The sequence below is a fragment of the Tupaia chinensis genome, unplaced genomic scaffold, assembly GCF_000334495.1.
Source record: "Tupaia chinensis unplaced genomic scaffold, TupChi_1.0 Scaffold144016_1, whole genome shotgun sequence".
NCBI lineage: Eukaryota > Metazoa > Chordata > Mammalia > Scandentia > Tupaiidae > Tupaia > Tupaia belangeri.
In genome coordinates this window covers 1,233,667-1,247,948 of record NW_006203868.1, presented here as the reverse complement: position 1 = coordinate 1,247,948, position 14,282 = coordinate 1,233,667, and the positions used below count along the sequence as shown (strand labels likewise).

General features: G+C 41.9%; 1 long non-coding RNA gene across 1 annotated transcript in view; it reads left to right on the top strand.

The window, feature by feature from the left end:
- The first annotated feature begins 10,960 nt into the window (after positions 1-10,960).
- Positions 10,961-14,282, top strand: part of LOC102490609 (uncharacterized) — a 37,512-nt gene continuing 34,190 nt past the window's right edge. The window contains exon 1 of the long non-coding RNA XR_337042.3: positions 10,961-11,292. This is a non-coding gene — a long non-coding RNA (uncharacterized LOC102490609). The remainder of the gene's footprint in view (positions 11,293-14,282) is intronic.

Genomic DNA, 14,282 nt, shown 5'->3' with positions numbered 1-14,282 from the left:
AGCATACCATTCTCGTGGCACTTGTGATTTTGGTGCTTTATTTATTTATTTATTTATTTATTTATTTATTTATTTATTTATTTATTGCAATAGGTTGCATGTGCTCACCAGAGAGAGAGACAGAGAGAGAACGAGAGAGTAAGAAATCGTTCCCTCAGGGAGAATGGTCATGCCACGGTCCTGTCTCTTCCAGTCTCCTCTCATGATTTTGGGCACACTCCACACATGCCCTGTGTGATTTTCAAGTCATTGAATCTAGGATTCAAACTGCACAGTCAGCCATGTGGGATCCAGCACCTTAAACTCCTTGCCACCTGCTGGCCTGCCGTATGTATTTTATAGTGTTTACTTATCCTACTTAGATCTTATCTTCTACACTACTGTATTACCCAGGCCTGTTTCTGATATAGAACAGGCCCCCACTAAGTATTTTCTGGAGAAAGACTGAGGAAAGGATCAGTGGGTTCAGGAATAAAAATTCTTTCAAGTTCCTTTTTTCTTTTTTTCTTTTTAACTTCAAGCTGTGCCCAACTTGGTCATGACTAGTGGAACCAAATGCAATGGCTACAGACACCTCATGCCTAAAACAAAGCCTGTCTTAGATATCCTGTGCCCCCAGGTAAAGGGACTGATCATGAAGGCACATGTTCCGTGTGGGGCGTGGTACGGAGAGCCCGCCCCACAGTAGGACACGGGACGGGTGCTCTTCCTCTCTGCCATGCTTCAGGGGCAGTCTGTTTAAGAGAATCCAACATTGTCCACCAGGCCTGTCCTATTTTTATTCATTCCACAAATATTTACTGAGTACCTCCAGTGTGCCAGGCATTGTTCTAAGCACAAGGAACTTGAAATGCACTTCCACATTCTCCTCAACCACTGTTAAATGCCTGGGAGAGAAGAAGAAAGAATGGAAGCAGGCAATCATGGCCCAAAGGCAGGCAGCTTGGACTGCTGCTGTCCTTGACCTCACTGCTGGGGCATCTAGAATGAACGATGAAGAGCCCAGCAGGCCCCGGTGAATACAGATTCCAAAGTGGACAAAACTCACCAAGCAGGTTATTAATCTTGATTTCATGATTGTTGTCATTGAGAAACAAGGAATCAATTCAGACCACAAGCTGGAAATGAATGTGAAAGACATTGCAAACATCTAAGAACTCTGTGCTGTCATGAGCAGAGGACACTGAGTAAGACTGACTGACAAGATGAAAGAAAAACTTGACTGCATAGATGTGATATACTCATTTTATGTCAATTAAAGTATTACACTTCAAACCCCAGTTCCTTATGTATCTTACATTTGCTGTAGGATTTGTGATGATATGTACCTCTTAAACCACCACTTTTTCCTAATGTTCTGGTAACGTGTGTAAGGAAATGCCCCTAATACTGATGGTGGATGCAAAATAGTAATAGAGACTTTTTAAAATGCAATTGTTGGGGCCAGCAGGTGGCGTGGTTGTTAAGGCACTGGACTCTTACCTGTACAATTGCAGTTCAAGTCCCAGACTCACAGCTTGCTTTCACAATTTCTCTCTCTCTCTCACTCTCTGGTGAGTGCATGCACTGTATAGCAAATAATAATAATAATAATAATAATAATGACAAATACAATTAAATAAATAATTATTTTTAAATTCATTTATTGATCCAGCCTAGGCGGCACAGTTGGTAGCGTACTGGACTATAGTGCTGAAGCCACATGGCCAAGTGTAGGCTTGAGTTCCTGGCCCAGTGGACCTGAAATTTGCTGGGTGCACCAAGATCCTGAAGAACTGGAGGGCTAGAGCAAAGGGATTGTGGCATGATGGGACCCTGTTGAGTGTGATTGTCTTTGTATACATTTCTCTCTCTCTCTCGCTTGCTCCCCCTCTCCTGTGTGTGTGTGTGTGTACACATGCTATCATTAAAAAATTAATCAAAATAACACTATTATTGATACTTCTTTGACTACAGAGGTGATGTTGATAATAACTTGCTACCCATGGCTTACTCTTGGTTAGTCACTGTTTACTTATACTGTACATTACACTTAGTCCTTTTTTTTTGGAGAGGTTTTTGTTAAAGGGCACGTGCGCTCGCCAGAATCACAGAGAGAGACAGAGAGACAGAAAGCGAGAAGTCACCCCCAGGGGGGATGACCATGCTGCAATCCCTTCTCCTCCATTCTCCTCTTGGGATCCTGGGCACTCACGCACACGTTCCCAGCATGATTTAAGCCACCGGGTCCAGGACTTGAACCACAGTCAACTACATGGGAGTCCAGCGACATAGCCATTACGCTAACTGCTGGTCCCTACACTTAGTCCTTAAAACTACTCTGTGAAGTACTATAGGCCAAATTTTTAAGAGAAAGAACCTTCCAAAAATGTTTTTAATGGGTAAATGGAGTCCAGATACTTCTGAGCAAATAGGCTATTTGAGAGCCTTTGGAGAGATTAAAAACATTGAACTTCCCATGGACACAAAACAAATGGAAGAAGATACTGTTTTATCACATATCCTGACAACCATCCAGCAAAGAAATTGTTAGAAAGCATATACCATCAAATTGGTTCTGGGAAGTATGAAATCAAAGTTATACAGCCCACAGAGGTATTTAGGCAGCGGCAACAACAGCACAAAGGAGGAAGTAGTGCCGCAGCTGGTGGAAGAGGTGATGGTAGAAATCGTGGCTGAGGTCAAGGTCAAAACTGGAACCAAGAATTCAACAACCATGATGGTCAAAGATATGAAAATTGCAGTAGTACCATTGGTGGCTATAGTGGATATGATTATACTGGGGATAACTGGGAATGATACCCATTTTACAAATGAAAAACTGAGGCACAGAATAAAAGTTCAACAAAGAATTTCAGGGCCCAGCTTCATGGCCTAGTGGTTGAGGGAGCTGGATCCCACATGGCTGACAACAGTTTGAGTCTTAGCCACATGGTTTAAAATACACTCCAGGCATGTGTGTGCATGCCCCAATCCAGACAGAATGGAGAAATGGAGAAAGGATTGTGGTGTGACCCTGCTCCTTTGGGTGGTACTTTCTCCTTCTCCTCTTCTCTTTGTCTCTTAGAGGGGTGCTTTCTCCTTCCTCCCCATCTCTTTGTCTTTCTGACTTTCTCTGGAAAGTACACATAGCTTCTAGCAACTTAAAAAATAAAAAGAAAGAAAGAAAAGTAAAAGCCAAACCATCCCCGTCCAACACAGACACAAACAAGGGAACTTAGGAAGGTTTACAGAAAAAAAATACATTAATTAAATAAATTAAAAGTGTAAAGAAAACATAATAGGATATATGTTCAAACATTAGGTTTATATTTGGAAAAGATTCATTTGTTAGTAAGAGGACCAAATTACTTTGACAATGACTTGGCATTAGCTGCTCGTAACCAATGTACTCACCAACTTGAGTTACTTCACCAAATCTTTATCTGAAAGAAGCAAAAATTACTCTAGAATCTTAAATGATTCTCTTCCTTCTTTAAAGTGGAGGAGGGAATGCTTTCTGCTATTGTTTTTCTTTCTTCTATTCCACCAACTGCTAACTAGGTAACTACAGCTCCCCCTAACCTGTATTCTGCTCTATGAATTCTCACAAAAGCGCTGTAAGATAAGAAGATGAGATTGATTTTTCCCAAGAGAATTTCATAGTTTTCAGATTCGGGGGACATTAGAACTCACGTACCCCATTCTTCCAGCTTTCCCAGAAGCAATACGACAATTAGTTCTGGGCCTACCTAGGCAGGAACCAAGACCAGGGCTTTTTCTACACTAACTAATACAGTAGATTAAGGTTTTAAATCTCTGTAAGTCTATGACATTTGATTGGAGTACCTACCTAAATCATTCGTAGGTTAGTAAGTAAATATTTACACTATACTAACATATTAGAATATGAAATTTCTTCTACAGATGTATTCCTACAGATGTATTATAGAGGTCTGACTTGCCATTATGAAAACATAATCACATGAACAATGGGTGGTTTAGCATGGAACCAATGAGGAACCGGGTTTGTTCTTGAAGTAGAAAGTTGTCTTGAGGCTTTCTGGAACACGCACACACACATCACTGCCTTTCTCCCAGGGAGCAGGCACGTTGGCTTTAGGAAGGAGTAGAGCTTATTGGAAACATTACTAATCTCCTTATTCTATCCACTGAACAAATATTGCTGAGCCCCTTGAGAAACAATGCTGCCACTAGTGACTTTAATGAGTGTTTATCTTTCTAACTACATATTTATACAGGGATGGCTGCCTGTGGCATGCTTGCTAGAGGATTGGGAAGTGACTTATTGTAAAAGTTGGAAAATATTTGGTTTACAAACCTGTTTTTAAGTTTGTTCAAGAGGACATTACATTTCATAACATCAGAAAAGCTATTTTCCAGTGATTGAGATACCTGGATCTAAATGATTTTGTTCTAAAATTATCTCAATAGCTGTCAATACGTGGCTTAAATTAGAAGAAAGAAAATGGGGGGGGGGCGGCAGGTGGCATGGTGGTTAAGGTTGCTGGACTTCCACGTGGTGGTTCAAGTACCAGACCTCATGGCTTGCTTTCTCATTTTCTTTCTCTCTCTCTCTCTCTTGTTCTGTCCCTCTCTCGTCAAATTAAAATAAGTAAACAAATACATAAAGTTGAATAAAATAATTCTAAAAAAAACAGAAAAAAAACAGTACTGAGTTAATAATCATGTAATATTGGTGTCTAGAAATATCTATAGATATTTTACTTCAAAGACCTTCAAAAAACATTGTCACTGATGGATTGACATCCTTTAACTTATTCTGCTTGATGACATATTCAGCTTAGAATGTTCATCATTGTAATTAAATTTTGTCTGGGAGCTACATGGTACTAGAATGTATGAGGTCACAGACATCACCATATATACTACTAGCCAAAAACTGATGAAACCTCTGTTACATAATATCACTGAAACCTTCAACTTAGTATATACGGGGTGGAGAACAGATGGAATGTCAGACAAGGTGTCAGGAAAGCAAGTTGTCTTGCTGAGGAGCTGGTCTAAATTAGGCTGCAAGGTGAAACATTCTTTAGATTTCTCCTGTGGGTAGATGGACTAGTCTGTTTGTTTGGAACAGAAAAGGCCAGGCCTGCTTCTAGTAATTTCCTTCTGAGTAATGACTAAGAACCAAGGGGACAGGGAAGAAGAGCTTCATTCAAAAAATGAAGAAAAACCAAGTCTACCAAGAAACCAGAATCTGAGGAAATGAGTAGACTGGCAGACAAGAGATCTATATAGACCTTGGAATTATTTAGAGATTCAGAAAGTTGGGAGAGGAACTAGCAGTTAGCGTAATGGCTATGTCGTTGGACTCCCATGTAGTCGACTACAGTTTGAGTCCCAAACCGATGTCTTAAACTCACGCCAGGCGTGTGTGCATGCATGCCCAAGATCCCGAGAGGAGAATGGAGGAGAAGGGATTGTAGTGTGGCCATCCCGCTTGGGGGATGATTTTCCGCTTTCTGTCTCTCTGTCTCTCTCTGTCTTTCTGGCGAAGGCATGTGCCCTATTGCAAAAACCTCCTCCTCCCCCCCAAAAAAAAAGTTGGTAGAAGCATAAGATGTAAGTCAAGAGATAGTGGGTTCTAGAGGGACCCTGTGAAAATGTTTCACAGAGAACAGCTAACTTACTTTATTTTTTAAGTTTATCTATGTCTTCCATGAGCAAGAGAGACAGAGGCAAAAGACAGCACAGTGTCCTTATGCCATAACCCACCCCCCGCCCCAGCCAGCCCCAGATCATGGTATACCTGAGATCTCCAGATGTAAGCCTTCCGTGGAGGTCACCTCACAGAGCATCGCGTTTACTATGTGTCATTGTCCAGCTCAAGAACTGGTATTTCAATTTACACAATTAAAGCTTTTCTTGAACATCAACGAGTCACTGAAGTGGAGCTGCCAATGCCAATAGTGATGCTGTGCTAGTGAGTCAGGGTTCGAGGTGCTGTGAAAACTCAAAGGGCTAAGCGGTTGGGGTAGTGAGGCAGAATAAAACTGTGGGAAGAAGAAAAAGGTAAAGGAAATAGAGATCACAGTTTAGACACAATTTCTCCAGAACAAAGTAGACCACTGATTTATGGGTGTTTTTAGCCAAATTGTGCCCCCCCCCAATTTATATGTAGAAGTACTAATCCCCACACCTCAGAAAGTGACTAGATTGCAGATAGGGTCTTTAAATGGGTATATAAATTAAAATGAGGCCATTCGTGTGGCCCCTAATCCAATGGCCGATGTCTTTATAAGAATAGATTAGGATGTACACAAATGCACAGAGGGAAGACCACATGAAGGCAGCCATCTCTCTATAAGTCTAGAGGCCTCTGAAGAAACCATGAAATCATACTGACTCCTTGATCCAGGACTTCCAGTGTCTAAAACTGTGAGAATATTAATTTCTGTCGTTTAGCCCACCCAGTCTGAAGTTCTTTGTCATGGAAACCCTAGCAAACTGACATACAAGGCAATATCATCTAAATTATAGAAACCAAGTAATACTAGCATTGGTAGGTTCTAGGTAGATCTAAGACCACCCTTCTCCTAGAAAGATTTCTATAGAAATACTAGGTCTGACTGTGGCTGAAAGTTGCCATTCTCTAATTCTTCAAGTGGAGCATTTCTTCTTCCTAATATTCACAGGTCACAATGGGTCAATGTCACTCCTACTCTGGGGTGTGGTCCAGGATGTAGCATCATATCCATTGTAATATTGTCATTAAAATCAGAAGGCAGGAAGTTTACAAGCCTGGTGTTCTGTAAGTGTTTTCAGTGGGAGGAGGCTGGGTAGTTTCTGCTCAGAGTTGAAGGGATTCCCTCACTCATTTCTTCATTTGTCTTTAACAGAGGAAGATTCAATGTGTCAGTTTTAAGAATATTGTTGTATTTGTGTCTAGTTAGTCATACTAAATCCAGGGGGAGCAGATGGTGTGGTGGTTAGGGCACACTGGACTATCTGGCCAACCATGGTTTAAGTCCTGGACCTGGCAGCTTGAAAACCACACCAGGTGCGTGTAAGTGCATGCCCAAAACCCCAAAAGGAGATTAGTGGAGAAGGAATTGTGATATGGCCAACGCCCCTGGGGGGGGTGATTTCTCACTTTCCCTCTTTCTGTCTCTCCCTGGCAAGCACATATGCCTTATGGCCAAACCTAAAATAAACGTAATATAATAGTAATTCCATCATGGTGCTTGGTTTAAAATATGAGCTCAGTAAGAATTAATCTACTTTTCAGTTTTTTCTAGTTCTGTAGCGTTTCACAGTAAACAGATCTCTGACACATGCTCTCAGCTAATTTTCAAAACAAGTCTGTGAAGTACAAATTATTATCATCTTTATTCAGCTGATAAGAAAATTGTGCTTCAAGGAGGGTGAGCCATTTCCTCAAAGTTGCACAAGTTAATAGCAGAGACTGAACTCAAAGCAAGATCACCTGTCTCTTCGAGCAGGACTCTCCAATACACCCACCAGTTTTAGATAGTTCTGTTCTACCCTGTAAGTTTCAAATAATCCACTTTAATCAAGGGGTGACATTTTCTGTATTGATCAAATATTCTCAGTAATCAAGAACTTTGATGTTTACTATACAGATGGCACCTATCCTACAGATATCACATGACTAAACATTTCGCACATATAAATGTCAGAGAAGGCCAGTCCTCTCAAGTGCCTTCACAGGGTTCTTCTCCCACTATTGCCCTTGGTTCAGAATTTCTAAAAAACGAGTGCTTAGAAGATACTTTTTTATACATAAATGTAACTTAACCAATACCTGGGGATAGATTTGACTGTACGGATCTTTATATATTCTTTGGTCTTTTTTTTTTTTTCAGTTTGAGTATGTCTGTGTGTGGGATGAGATGGCAGTATCATTGTTTCTATAGAAGTATGCCTTTCAGATTTTTACACTGGATTTTTAAGCAAACTTATGGAACATAGCCTGTTTGTGGATGGGAGGAGAGGCCTTAAAAATTAAGAATTTTCAAAGAATTTGTTTATATTTGTTTTGAACCAATTATTTTTTTTTCTTTAGGTTTTTGTGATAGAGCAGGTGCACTTGCTGAAGACACACAGAGAAAGAGAGAAATCACCCCCAAGAGAGGATGGCCACACCAAAATCCCTTCTCCTCCATTCTCTTCTTGCGATTTTGGGCATGCATGCACACATTCCCAGCGTGATTTTCAAGCCAATGGGACTGGGGCTCAAACCGTGGTTGATCGTATGGGAGTCCAGCACCTTAACCATCACGCTATCCGCTGGCCCTTGAACTAATCTGTTTATGATATAGAATGCACCTTAAAAATCTTGCAACCTCTCTAAATGAGTATTGTGACACGTGACGGTTTCCCAATGGTATATGCCCTATAGGTGCAGAGGAGGACGATTTAATGAGATCCTGAGTGATGACAGTGTCGACAGCATTGCACGGGTGGTGCTGTGCTATTGGAAATCCCGTCAGAGCCTGGGAGCACCGGAGTAAAGTCCAGTGCAGGCACTGGTTTGATAACTCACTGCACCTCTTCCTCCTTAGAGAAGAAAGGTGATAGAAGACCCGGTTCAGAGATGTTGGATTCCAGTGATGGAGAAGCAATTTTCAGGAGTGTTATATGAAAGAAGTAAAATAGACCAGAAATTCAAAACTCTAGAGGTAGGGACAGTCTGAGAGATCAGAACCCTTACGGAAAGCATCCATTTTCCTCTGACTTCAGATCACTGGGGTCATGAGTAAGGCAACTGGCAGCACATCCCAGTTTGCCCCGGGGCAGTTTCAGTTCAAGCCTGTTGTTCAGGCATATTATTAATGGAGCCTCAGCTCACTCTCAGATATGTGCCAGTTTGTATGACACAGAAAACGGGCACACTAGCCATAGGAGCATTTGGGCTAAATATCACCTAGTTTCCTATTTTTAAAGCCAGATATTTGGGTCTATATAGAATGTCTCTGGATTATTTTAATATGGGCAATAAATTCCAACTTTTAAAAATTGTCCAGGCTAAATACAACTCACGAGGGGTAGAATCTGGTCTGAGAGTTGCCAGTTTGCAACCGCTGTATTAAAAACCCTGGTTGACACTAGAATGCTGTTTGTTTTACCTTTTTGGAGAACTTGATTCTCATGTGACTAATGAAAGACAGCTTAAGGCTATTCCCACAGGGGAGAGACTTCCACTCTAGGAAGTTCCAGTGGTTAGCAGGGCAGTGTCCAGATAAAAATAGGGCAGTTAAGGGCAATTGTTATAGGACTTAGCAAGGACTCTAGGTAGCACTTCCCATGTAGTAAGGGTATTACATAGACTATTTCATTTATTCTTCACAATAGCCTTATGAGGGAAATATTACTATCTCCATCGTTCTAATGAGGAAACAGAGACTAATTAGTTTGAACAAGGTCACCCAGCTAGTAAGTGGCAAGCTGGGGACTGAATTGTCACGCTTGACTCCAAAGCCCACACCTTTATCCTCTGTGTCAGCAGTTTCCCAAAGTAGAGGGATCAACTTTCTCTTGCCCTTGAGGCATTTTTCATTTGGGTGAATCCCTTTTTAACTGCTGTCACTAAAGAAAATTATAGCTTTGACTCTGGGTCTGAAAGAAGGTATTTTCTTGTTTTAATTCAGGACTTTAGACGCGCGGCTCAGTGTTCACCCAAATCTCTAAAAATGGGGAGGCCCCATAGGAGTTCAGAGCCAAAATTCTAGTTAGTTATTAGTAGTGTTCATTTACTAGAGGTCCCTCTCACCTTGGTCCCTTGGGAATCTGTGCAGGTGATAAACAACTGGTCAAAGATTTCAGGTTTCACAATCCCAGTGACTTGTATCCATTTTAGAGTACAAGTCCTGAATATACGTCATCTGACAGGAACTAAAAAAAGCACAGGATTTTTTTCCCCCCATGCTTAATTTGACCAAAGATTGGAAAATGTTTATTACGGTGTAGTAGATTGAATAATTTCTCCCACCACCCCTAAAAGTTCATGTCTCCCCAGAACTTCAAGATGTGACCTTATTTGGAAGTAGGGTCTTGGTAGATGTGATTAGGTAGTCCCCCCTTATCTGTAGGATGTACATTCCAAGGCTTCCAGGAGATGCAGGAAACTGAATACTACCAAACCCTCTACATGGCACGCTTTTTCCTATACATACCCATGATAAAGTTTAATGGATAAATTAGGCAAGTAAGAGATTAACAGCAACAACTAATAATAACTAGAACAACTATAACAATATACGGTAACAAAAATTATGTGAATGTAATCTTTCTTGCTCTCCAAATAATTGTATTGTACTAGAGATTTCAACAACCTCAGCACACAATTTTTTTCCTTTCCCTATTGAGAATTTTCAGTTTTAAAAAAAAAATTCCCAGAGGTCAAGTGCACTCCACAGACAGACAGAGAGAAAAGGAAAGAGACAGAGAGGGAGGAAGTGCTCCCCTCCCCACAATATGGCATGGTCATGATGCAATCCTTTCTCCATTTCTCCATCCCATCAGGATTTTGTGCACACATGTGCATGCATCCAGCATGTTTTTCAAGCCACCAGGAGTGGGATTTGAACTGTGTGGTCGACCATGTGAGCTCTGTCTCCCTTAAAAACCAGACTCTGGGGGTAGGCCCTAAAAAAAGTCATTGCTGGCTCTTTGGCATATCTGAATTGCTAGCGTCACTACTCTTGTACTTTGTTGTCATTATTAAGTAAAATAAGGATTATTTGAACCCAAGTACTGTAATATTGTGACAATCTGATTACAGAGATAACTCCTAATCAACTCATGGGCAGGTAGTATATATAGTGTGGATACGCAGGGCAGAGGGATGACTCATGGCCCATGTGGGGCAGAGCAAGACAGCATGAGATTTCATCACACTGCTCAGAACAATGCACAGTTTAAAAGTTATGACTTGCTTATTTCTGGAATTTTCCATTTAATATTTCAGACTACAAGTTGACCACCATAATTGAAACTACAGAAAGTGAAATTACAGATAAGGGGGGGGCAAGTACTGCTATTAAAATGAGGTCATAATGGATTAGCCTGGTCCTTCATCCAATGACTGGTATCCTTCTAAGAAGAGTAAAACAGAGTCACAAAGGGAAGACTCTGGTATATAAAGACTAGTAGAAAGTGGAGTGATGCCGCTATAAACCAAGGAACATCGAAGACTGACAACAACCATCCACAGCTTAGGAAGATGCCAAGAAGGATTCTTCTCTAGGGACTTTGGAGAAGGCTGTGTTCTTACACCTCAATTTTGGACTTCTAACCTCTAGAACTGTGAGACTTGCTTTTGGTTGCTTTAAGCCATCCAAGTTTGTGGTAATTTGTTAAAGCAGTCACAGAAAACCAATATGCATGTAAAAGAGAAACAAGTACCATAGTGCCCTTTCAAGTTAAAATGAAATCTGTGTTGGATGTTTATAGTCAGAGTCCCCAAAGTCGAAAGTTTAGGAAATATATTCTGACCCATTAAAGAATAAACTCTTCAAAGAAAAGTTTCTTCCCTATATAATGCAAAGTATTTGTGGAATTTCTCGACCAGGTTAGAGGTAGCAGCATGTTGATTCAATATGGCTGGGTTCTGACTAATCCTGACTAAGACTTGCTTGCGTTAGGAAGTCCATCTACCAGTCTACTACCATTTGCCATTCCATCTAAGCCGGAGATCTGTTATTCCCGGGGTGAGCGGTGGACATTGAGTTTGTAGTATGTCATTGTCTATTCTGTCATATGGACTCTATCTGCCTGACTGCTTCCTGTTTCTCATCTGGGCTAGGATTCTGACCAGCTTTCATTTCTCTAAACGTAGATCCCTGCCGTATTCTAACCTCTGGCTGAGTCTCTGCCTCCAATTGGATAGACTCTGCATTGGGGAAGAATATCTCACACTTTCAGTTCCTGGAATGATGGTAGCCCCTTCCGAGCAAAGTTGGTCAAAGTCTCCTACAACCTGACCTCAACTGATTCAACCAAATGTGGGTATCTTACCAAGAGCAGCCCAATACGGCCCTTGATTTCCTTTCCTCATGATTTAGCCTAGGTTGCACTGAACCCCAGGAGTTCTTGCTAGCTCCTCTCTGAGTCCTGTTTTAGCTTCTATGCTGATTTTCATCTCATTGTCACCGTTCATACCTGGTTTCCAGCCATCCTATGCCTGAACCTTCCATCCCTAGACTAAGAGGACTCTGGTTTGGAAGAAATCAATAGTCCTTGTCCTACTAGCTAATGGAAGTTTAAAAATGGTGTTTGGCTCACGGCTGAAACCTAAGTGTCTTGAGCAAGAGTTCTCCCTGACACTCCAGGATGCTCACACATAGCTCCTTCCAGTTTACCCAGAGGACCCTGATGCTATACTCTATCCTCAAGCTTTTGGGTTGTTGGAAAAGTCATGATTCATTTTTACATAGAAAAAAATACATTATGGCTTTTCTGACAACCCAGTAGTGTTATTTTTCCTGATATCACCTTTGTGTATCCCATTTCCTGGGGCTGGGCCAACTCTTGTATTTCTCTACCTTCCGTTGGATAGACTTCCTCAAGACTTAGCTTTACACCTCACAATCCTCCACCTCAGCCTACACCTGGTCTTCACCAGCGGCCCCTGAGCCATTCTCCTGTGCTGCTGTGCTGTGTGAGTTGTCCCTTTGACCTTGACCTCTGTGAGATGGGCTGTGCTTTTTATGCCTTTGCTGGGCCTTGGTCTCTTATTGCCACCTTCTCTTGTGGGTTTCAACTTCTACCTCAGTTTTGCTCCTGATTCTGGTGACTCCATCTCACTTTGACTCAAAATATCTTTTCTGTTCCTACCATGCACTGGTCATGGGCTTCAAGCCCATTGAGAAACTGACACTTCAAGACCTTGCTTCAGGATATTAAGGGAGTGTGTGAAATGTGCATAGTGGAGCTGGGGCAGTTTGCCAGTTTCATCTTAATAAACCTTATTCCACTCCCAGACATGCCTTTCCTGCCCTACTTCTATAAGGCCCTTCCTGCCTCGCATTTGTATAAGCACTGTCTCTGGTTTTGGCAAGAGCTTCTGACCCACCATATGATAAGTATCCCTGTTCCCCATTTGGCTTCCCCCTCCTCCCTCAGTATTGCTGGCCTGTCCCTGTGAGCTGTATCTATGCCTTGGAAGGCATGACCTGGCATTCCTGAGGGCTCTGCCTCCTCCCTGGCTCTGGCCCTGTCCCAGAAGCTGTGAGGATAGAATATTTTAACCCCTCCAATTTCAGTTTTCTCCTGAGAAGGTAAGGTCTGGTACTAGAATATGGGCAGCCCAGACTCAGACCACCCCTTTTCAGCAAACCCAGAATACCCTAAGAAAGAAGGTAGAAAATAGGGGCAGACATTCAGAGCTGAAGAAACTCCCAGAAACAAACCATCAGCTGTTGCCTAGAATGCTCTGATCGTCCCTCCATAGGGTGTTCTTACTCCCCTCCATACCATAGATTTGTTAGAAGCTGCCAAGTTGTGTTTTCCAACATTTGAGATCTTTCTGTACTATTGCTCCTGCTCCCCAACTTCCAGTAGCTTTTTCCTTAGACCTTCTGCCGAGTGTCTTAATCCTGTTTCAGGAGTGAGGATGGATGGTTACTTTAGTGAGTTCTACAAGGCTAGGGACCATTTCACCAGATAGACCAAAACCCAGAAGTTGAGATGACTCTTGGTTCATGGAAAGCAAAGTGAAATTCCATGACGGTCTGGTGCCTCTCCACTCTAGCAGCTGTTACAGACCTGGCACAGAACCAGGCATGTGGGTACAGAGAGACCACGAAGAAACACTGCTCTTGTTTCTGGCCTGTTTCATGAGCCTGCAGGACACACACACAGTGGTGGTCTTTCTGGTCAAGCTGCTTTTGATGAAAAGAAACTGAAACTCACTCAGAGGCTAGGCAGTTGGAATGAGCAGAAAGCTGGCCCTTGTAAGGTAAATGCTAACAGGGAAGTAGGGAATAACAGGTAAAGGGACTGATCTGTCTGATTAGGGCAGCAGGTCAGCTAGGCTCAAAAGCCAGGCACTGAGTGAACACACAGTCGCTGTCACTCTGCTCCTTCTGCGGCATGCTCATTTTTGCACTTATTCCTGGCAACGCAAAGACTGTAAACTTCTCAAGCCCACACTACTTCAGAAACTGCTCTCAACAAAGTCAATATGCTCTCACCTCTAAACTATTTAGAGGAGTTATTAGAACTATGAATGGGACTCCAAGCCTCTCTTCCTGACAGAGAGGGACTACCTTTTTTTGAATATTGTGCTCACGAGA